An 8649-nucleotide genomic window follows, 5' to 3' on the forward strand; every position below is an offset into this window, starting at 1 on the left:
TTTATTTCGCCACCAGTTGTAACCCCGCCCCCAGTAGCCAAATCAGTCAGTTTCACTGGCTACATCACCATGCTGTGGGTAAGACCGCTTGAAATGTGCTTGTGTACCAGGTAGCCGAGTGGTAGGCGCGGTGCAATTAACACGAGTTATCTTTTATTATTATTCTCTTAGGTACACACCTAGGATATAATTAGAAGTTAAAGAAGAAGCGGCACATAAATGACTTTCTCTCTGGTGCACACCTAGAGGTTGACTACTTCTTCTTCGAGTTAGCATTGTCGTTGCTATAAAATCTTATCTTCATCAAAACAGAAATGCGCAGCCGCTTTTATGCAGCAGACGCCGTACGCTTACATCCGGAGATACACTAAATATACATCAGGCAAAGCTCCGTATTAGTTCCGTACTGCTTCCGTATTGGTCGGGCAGGGATACTACACTTGGATCCATACAAAAACTGGACCCAAGTGGATCCAGTTTTTGAATTTTTGAAATTGTTGCTATGATGTGACGTAGCACTTTCAAGCCCTATGGACCGTATGCGTGTTAAAGCAAAATGGCGTCACGATTTATTGAAAGTGGTATAGACCTTATTCGATAACGTGATTTTTGGACTCGCCTCCAGGGATTTGTCGTAAGCTGGGGCACGCATACGTGAAACGAGTGGCAAGAAAGGCCCAGGTCGTACAAGGGAGTAGTAAAATACCGGTATTTTCTACTCCTGTGTTCCCACCCCAAGTCCACTGTGCACTGAGTGCAGGTCATTTGCCACTCCCTGGTTCCCGGGACCCCGGTTCACGTGATTGTGACGTTTATCGAATAAGGTCTATAGTTGGTGGTACGAGTGTTCAAACCAGGGAGTCGTAAAAGCCCGGGAGAGGACACGCCTCACATTCCCAGAAAACATCTTTGCCTCGCGCTGCCGGGGAACGCTGCCAGGGAACGGTGTTGCGAGGCAAGGAAATTATTATTTTCGAAAATTGTGATGTCTTCTTGAAATACTAATTGGGACATTCTCCGATTTCTCTTAGAGCACGGAGACGATTGCTCGGTCGAGTCTTCTGATCCCGATTTTCATCCTCAATTCTTCCAGCTGCCTCGCTCATTCTCTCTCAGTTTATCGAAGTTAATTTATTCTGAGGCGCTGGAAATGCAAGATAAATCCCTAATTGTACTTCAATTTTATTTGAGTTGGGGTGAACGAAATGAGATTTGTGGAAAATGACGCCACTTCCCGTGTTAGCCGCTGGTCGTATCATACAGCCCATATTCCATTGCAGTTGATGGGCGAACGTTCGTGTTGAGATCCGCTGAGCTTCCTCGTACTCGTGGAGTTGAATTTGTGGCAGAAATTGCACTGAAATTGCAGCCAAATGGTTGTGAATGAAACGAGATTTGTGGGAAATGAAGCCACTTCCCATGTAAGCCGCTGGCCGTATCATACAGCCAATATTCCATTGCAGTTGATGGGCGAAAGTTCTTGTGCAGATCCGCTGAGCTTCCTCGTACTCGTGGAGTTGAATTTGTGGCAGAAATTGCACTGACTCAGGCAGTCAAATGGTTGTGAATGAAACGAGATTTGTGGAAAATGACGCCACTTCCCGTGTTAGCCGCTGGTCGTATCATACAGCCCATATTCCATTGCAGTTGATGGGCGAAAGTTCTTGTGGAGATCCGCTGAGCTTCCTCATACTCGTGGAGTTGAATTTGTGGCAGAAATTGCACTGAAATTGCAGCCAAATGGTTGTGAATGAAACGAGATTTGTGGGAAATGAAGCCACTTCCCATGTAAGCCGCTTGTCGTATCATACAGCTCATATTCCATTGCAGGTGATGGGCGAAAGTTCTTGTGGAGATCCGCTGAGCTTCCTCGTACTCGTGGAGTTATGAATTTGTGTCAGAAATTGCACTTAAATTGCAGTCGAGTGGACTTCTGTGCGTGTGTTGTGAGTGAATCGCAACGGCTCCCTTCCTTCAGCATCGTCAAAACGCAACATAGAGCATTATTACGCACTCGTTCCATGATTCATGATATTGCCTGGATTCTTTTAAAAACAATCAATGTGTATTCCCTATCTATCTACATTGTACATGGTTGCAGGTCGTTATTTATAAATCTTGATAATTTCAACACTTTTCTACTCGTATACTGAGTACACGGTGACTTTAGCCGTTTAGGAAACGGAAGGCTCAGCCTCCAGGTTGGCCAGAAAGGTTCTCAGTGAATCTAACCGAAGTCTTGGCGAGTGTACAAAAGGTAAACCTATCATTTGTACTTCATAACGGAATTGTGCACAAAAATGCGCACACACGCACGCACGCGCGCGCACACACACACACGCACACAAACACTGTACAAACACACACAAAAGTACAAGCACATGTGCACATACACACGCCTCCCCCCCCCCCACACACACACTCAAATCCCCACCCCCTGTACCTTGTGTACTGAGTCTGACAGACAGACACACAATCATGTTTATGCTTCCTTCGCCACCAGTTTCGGATAATGATGTCAACAACGAGTTGTAAAATATTGGTATTTTAGGACTCCCTGCCCTGAAGGCGAGCACAGCGCCGTGGATCGAGCAGATCCGGCCGCGCTGGCCTAGCATGCTTCACTTTCTGGCCGAGGCAAACATCGTCCGCGTGCGCGCATCCCGTGTCCTCTCCCGGGCTTTTACGACTCCCTGGTTCAAACCAGGGAGTCGTAAAAGCCCAACTATACCACTTTCAATAAATCGTGACGCCATTTTGTTTTAACATGAATATCGCGGATTCTCCTTCGGATAAGCCATACTTATTTTTGGCGTTCAGTTTCCCTTTAACCCAGTTGACCGTGGCGTGGCCGTGGGTGTCGGCGCAGTTCCTTGCAAATATTCACCCATGCATCACCTGTAATAGTTTTACCTTCACACTTCTTGCTTGTCTTATGGTAACACCTTGTGTTCCTACTATTCTCACTCCTGCGGTTATCGCCTTTCTTTTGCTTTATAACCTCTGGTTTGAACATCATTCGACGAATTCTCCAATCAATCAAGTCTATACTGTTACACTGGTAGCAGAGGATGGTTGAGATCATCGTTTGCCCTTTGACGTGCCTTGTGCTCCTGGCCGCTACTGCTCTGCTATACGCCGCTTTCCGTGAGATCCACCGCGCTCGGGACAACGTGGCTGCTACAGTTGGACGACATCAATTACCTGCTACATCAAGCTCAAGTCCTCCGGATCTAGCCCCGTGTCGATCGCGTTCTCTCTCCCAGACAAGCCCGAGCGTCAAACGCGTTACCAGAGAACCGAATGTTTTCCATGGCAACCCTTTCGAGTTCAAAGAGTGGGTATTTACGGTCGAGTTAGCCTTGAAGTGCTCACCTCAAGGTGACCCGGAGAGCCAAGTTAAAGGGAAACTGAACGCCAAAAATAAGTATGGCTTATCCAAGGGAGAATTGGGCACTGATTTCGATGAGCTATGTCTGGAGCCGATCAGAGAAGAGGAACTGTGTCAAATTTCATAAATAACACCTTCCATATTTGGAAATTGGGCTTGATGACGTGCGTACTGCTTAGCTGTCACCATGCTGTGCATGCTCAGGAGTGTAATTGAATGGAAGAAAACAATTACTTTGGTGTTTTGCAGCTCTATTTCGTTCCATGACGGTACCCAAATCTAGATGTAGGAATCTGTTGAGCAGGAGAGTGACACATGTCTTCCCGAAGGCTGTCCAGCCTGCAGTGGTGATGAAGAAGACACGAATAACACCCCAAGATCGATTGTAGCGAATTGGAAAACTCATGGTGAATTTGCTTCCACTCCAAGGCAATGTCGAGGTATGAAGGGTGCTTGTACTGCCTTCCAAAATGCAGCGGAGATGAACATGGCTTTGCATAGCTGTTGCTCTACGCCAACTTACCTACTCTTGCTGGTTCCGTAGTGGCATATTGAAAATTTCGTGGACGAACAACTCGAGTCACTAGTGGCTAGTGAGCAACACTAACAGGTGAGATTTTTCAATTTGACAAAAATTGTTCTTGTTTGAGAACAGACGGTGGCAGTCATTTGACTCAGTAGGTGTCTCTGCTGCTTCTTTCCCTTCATTGGTAGGGTTGTGCTTGATAGTACAAGTGCTTGAAGTAAAATAAAATAAATAGAACATGTGGAACATAAATCTAATCAAGCATCAGTACATGTATGGCGAATTTCAACTTCAATCACAATGATCACAAAGTTTATGGAATCAGGAGGACTCCCTGTGTTCAACGAACACAATACACACATTCTATATTGCGCGCACACATGTACACATGTGCGTGCACCCCCACCCCATCCCACAGACACACGCATGCAGCGCGCACATCCATACACATGTGCGTGAACACACACTCCTACCCATACACATATGCGTCTACCCCCCCACACACACACACACGTGTGCACAGACGGATACACAAACACACACACGCACAAACTGTGATTTGGGCACCCAGGAGCACGTGACCGCTTCTTCAACCATGTTCGATTGGGAATAAAGGAGGAACGCTGCATCGCAGCCTTTTCGGACCAAAACCAGTCGACTCAGCGTCCAAAAGACTACAACATATGGGCTACTCGCGGTCATCCGTGCTTTTATAAGAACGAAATGGCGCTTTTAGTGAGATTTTGCATACAAATCCCCATCTAGTAGGGCGCAGTCACCCAGTTTCGGTGGAAGTGCGCGAGTTCGATTGGGATTCAAGTAGGAAGGGAGCGTCTCAGCTTCCTCGGACCAAGACCATTCGACTCAGCACCCAGAAGACTACAACTGGTGAAAATTTGATTTTAGGGTATACTTCCCCTTTAATAATAATTATGTTATAGACTGATATAGTTTTGCGTCATCTCCTTGTGAGAGTGATGGAGTTGAGTTGGATTACACTTCAATGTGGTTATGCATGTGCATGAGTGATTATTTAACATTCCCCTTTCCACAATTGCATCTCCTAACTGGATTGTGTTATCTAATAGAACCTTGGGCTTCCTATGGGGCCGGGAGAGTGTAATAGTTTTACCTTGACACTTCTTGCTTGTCTTATGGTAACACCTTGTGTTCCTACTATTCTCACTCCTGCGGTTATCGCCTTTCTTTTGCTTTATAACCTCTGGTTTGAACATCATTCGACGAATTCTCCAATCAATCAAGTCTATACTGTTACACTGGTAGCAGAGGATGGTTGAGATCACCGTTTGCCCTTTGACGTGCCTTGTGCTCCTGGCCGCTACTGCTCTCCTATACGCCGCTTTCCGTGAGATCCACCGCGCTCGGGACAACGTGGCTGCTACAGTTGGACGACATCACCGCATTTGTTAGCACATGTGCACAGTCAGTCATTACACATGGTAGACCTACACCATGATTGGTAGATGTACACGCTCCCTGGCCCTGCTCCCACTCCCAGCGCGGGTCTCCAACTAAACCCGGGACCTTGTGTAGTTGTGATTCACACGCAAGCCTTAGTTACAACCACTCGGCCAAAACATGTAGATCTACAGAGTACAGTCAGTACTACTACAAATTTGTAGTAACTGTCGTGCCATGTGCCATTGCACCACATGATGTGGTGCAATGTATTACTATTATGAAAACGTCATGAGCGCGAGTGATGCCACCAGTAAATCTGACGTGACTTTCAGCGTGGCGTAGATCTACGTGGAGAACTAACTAACTAACTAATTACTTCAGCCGGCCGTGCACGGTGCAGAGTTTATTCCCTGCTTCGAGCAGCTCTGCGCAAGCCACTGCGCGATAGAGAAAGCTGACGGCAGTACAGATTGTGCCATCATGGCTGCTTCGTATTATGCCCGACACTTCATGGATGTAGCTCAACAGATCTGGAGTACTGATGGAGTCTACGCGGCACAACAAGATATTACGCTGGATATTCGTATCGCTACTGGTGAAAATGTGGACAGCTGTAGCAGAGACTACACGGAAATACTAGTCTTTCTGCGAAAGCTGGTAAGCAATAGAAAGGTTGGACTCGTTGAACAAGTTTTTCGAGCGTTGAAGGAACTCGAGAGGAACAGCGTTTGCACAGAACCAGCTGCTAAGCGGATACCTAAATCCAATTACCAACCTGAGAATGACGTGGAGGGCCAGGGAGGCTGCTGCAGCAGCTGCCACAGCAGTATGCATCAAGTAGTTCATGAGAGAGTGAAAATCAGCGCTAAGATAGGTAGTGACAACATCTTGCCATTATTGGGAGATCACAATGTCCAGGCTGAAGTAGGGCATCTCCCAAGGCCAAGGTCACAGAAGAATTCATCCACCCAACTAGTCTATGCACCACCGGACGTTCAAACTCTCGTGAACATGGAATGTCTTTATCGTCGGGGATATGAGTCAACATTGCTGCACTGGGCCATCTATAGTCGCAACGAGGAGATGGTGCGATGCCTGTTGAAATGGGGAGCTGATGCGACGCTGACTTTGCAGAATGTTAGAATTCCTGCTGAGTGTGTGTACAGTCCCATAAGCACCGCAGCAATAATGTGCAACGCCGGCATAGTTAGGTGTCTTCTAGAACATGGCGCATCACCATATCAAGGCGCAGATGTACGTGGGCGCTTTCACGCCTCAACTTACAGTGGATGTAGAGCTAATGCTGAAACTTGTGAAGCGTTGTGCCTGAATGCCAAGTACCCTCCACCGATCATTGAGATATGCTGGACACAAAGAGAAGGCTATGAGGAAAGTTCCGCTCGTATGATGCCCTACTGCCGCTGGGATGCCGCGTGCTGCAATTCAGGTTTGACGTATTTGCTCCAGAAAGCACCAAGCTCGTTTCGCCAATCCCTCTTGGATATGCCCTGTATGACGGATGATGAGCGGATATGCAAGCAGTTTTGTTGCTCCCTGGTTTTGAAAATTTCATGTTCAAACAGCGAGTATGTCAATGACATTGCGGCCGAAGAATCGACGGTCTCTGAAGAGGTTTGTCAGTTGGTGCAAGATGTCCTACGAGAAGGTGCAGAGCCGGCTGGTTTGTCAGTGTCCGATGCAGCGGACCTATGCAGTGCATGGCGGAGAGTGGAGAATGCCGAGGCCAAAGTACGTGGCACAACGCCTGTGACGTTTGAAAGCAGAGCGGATCTTGCGTGGGTTAAGCGTGGCTCTCGTCCTTGCCGCCGACCCCGCCCTCCCATCCATGTGTTTGCATCATGTGTGCCTGAAGAAACCAAAGAACAGTACCTTGAAATTTTGCCTCCGGGCGCCGAATATCTATATGCAAGATCAGCGGCAGCACACTTCAGCTACGGTGTACCGCCGGTCGTAGAGAGATTACTGGTTACAAGAACAGCCCATGATCCTGTTGTGCAACTGCTAGTGAAGCACGGCGGTCTTCCTGGTATATCGACTGTGGATGAGATTCCATTTGTTGATGGAAATCTTCACGATGGTCCGTCATGCCAGTGTGATGTGGAACTTTCTGCTGCGCAGCGAAAAATAGGCTTGTTTGACATTTTTTCACCCCACAGCCAAGACCCAAGTTCCTGGCACACTTGTGTCGCTCTGTTATCATTGAAGCATGTCATGGGTATGGTGTAGTCAAGGCCATTCAAAGTCTTGATCTTGGACCTGTGCTGCTTGACTATCTTTTGTTCAACTGAGCAATGTGGTTTGTGAATTCCACTGTATTCATTGTTCTGTGAGCAGTATTCTCCAGACATAATCTGCCTATGTGAAACGTGGCTGACAGCTGCCATAGACGTCTCAATTCCAGGCTACACGTCATACCGCCTGGACCGCCCACCCACGACCAGCTCTGATAACCTGCCAGCAAGAGGCTATGGCGGTGTTGCTACTCTTGTAGCTGACAGATCGTTCATGTCCATCAAGCGCCGCTTCGACCTTGAGCGCTGTGGACTGGAGGCGGTTTGGCTCGAATTGCGGCCAGTGATCCTTCCCTCACTCCCCCTCATCATCTGCTCTGTTTACAGACCCCCTGGAGACAGCATCTCCCAAGTCCAGGCATTTAGTGACCTCCTAGAGGACTGTCTGTCCAATATTAGCCTCCCCAATTCGGCGATTGTACTTGTAGGAGACTTGAATGCTCGCCACTCTGACTGGTCTCCTAGTGACACCACGAATCGTGCTGGAAGGGAGTTCCGTAACCTCTTCTCTTGTTTTGGCCTTGAGCAAATGGTGACATTCCCCACACACTTTACCCCCCACGGCTCAACATCGTGTATTGACGTTGTACTCACGGATCATCCTCACCTACTACTCTCTGTTACATCTGTTGCTCCTCTTGGTGCATCTGACCACGCACAGATCCTCAGTCATTTCCTACTGCCTACTGATGCTGTTTACCGTGAGGAACCTGCTGCAAGCGGACATCCCGCTGCTGCACCCCGAAGCCACTTCAGCAATGTTCCTGCAAAGCCGGAATATGACTTTAAATCCGTGCCATCTTCCGTCTGGGATAGTGTGAATGCAGAGCTCTCTGATATTGACTGGAGCTGGCACCTGCGTGCCAGCAACGTCGATGATGCGCTTTCACAATTTTCTTCCATTCTCAACAGTGCCCTTGAGAAGCACCTCTGGCCATTCGGAAAGCAGCCGTATTCTCACCGCTGCCCACGGCCCAGTCAGCCACCCTGGGTTGATG

The sequence above is a fragment of the Sycon ciliatum genome, chromosome 1, assembly GCF_964019385.1.
Source record: "Sycon ciliatum chromosome 1, ocSycCili1.1, whole genome shotgun sequence".
Lineage (NCBI taxonomy): Eukaryota > Metazoa > Porifera > Calcarea > Leucosolenida > Sycettidae > Sycon > Sycon ciliatum.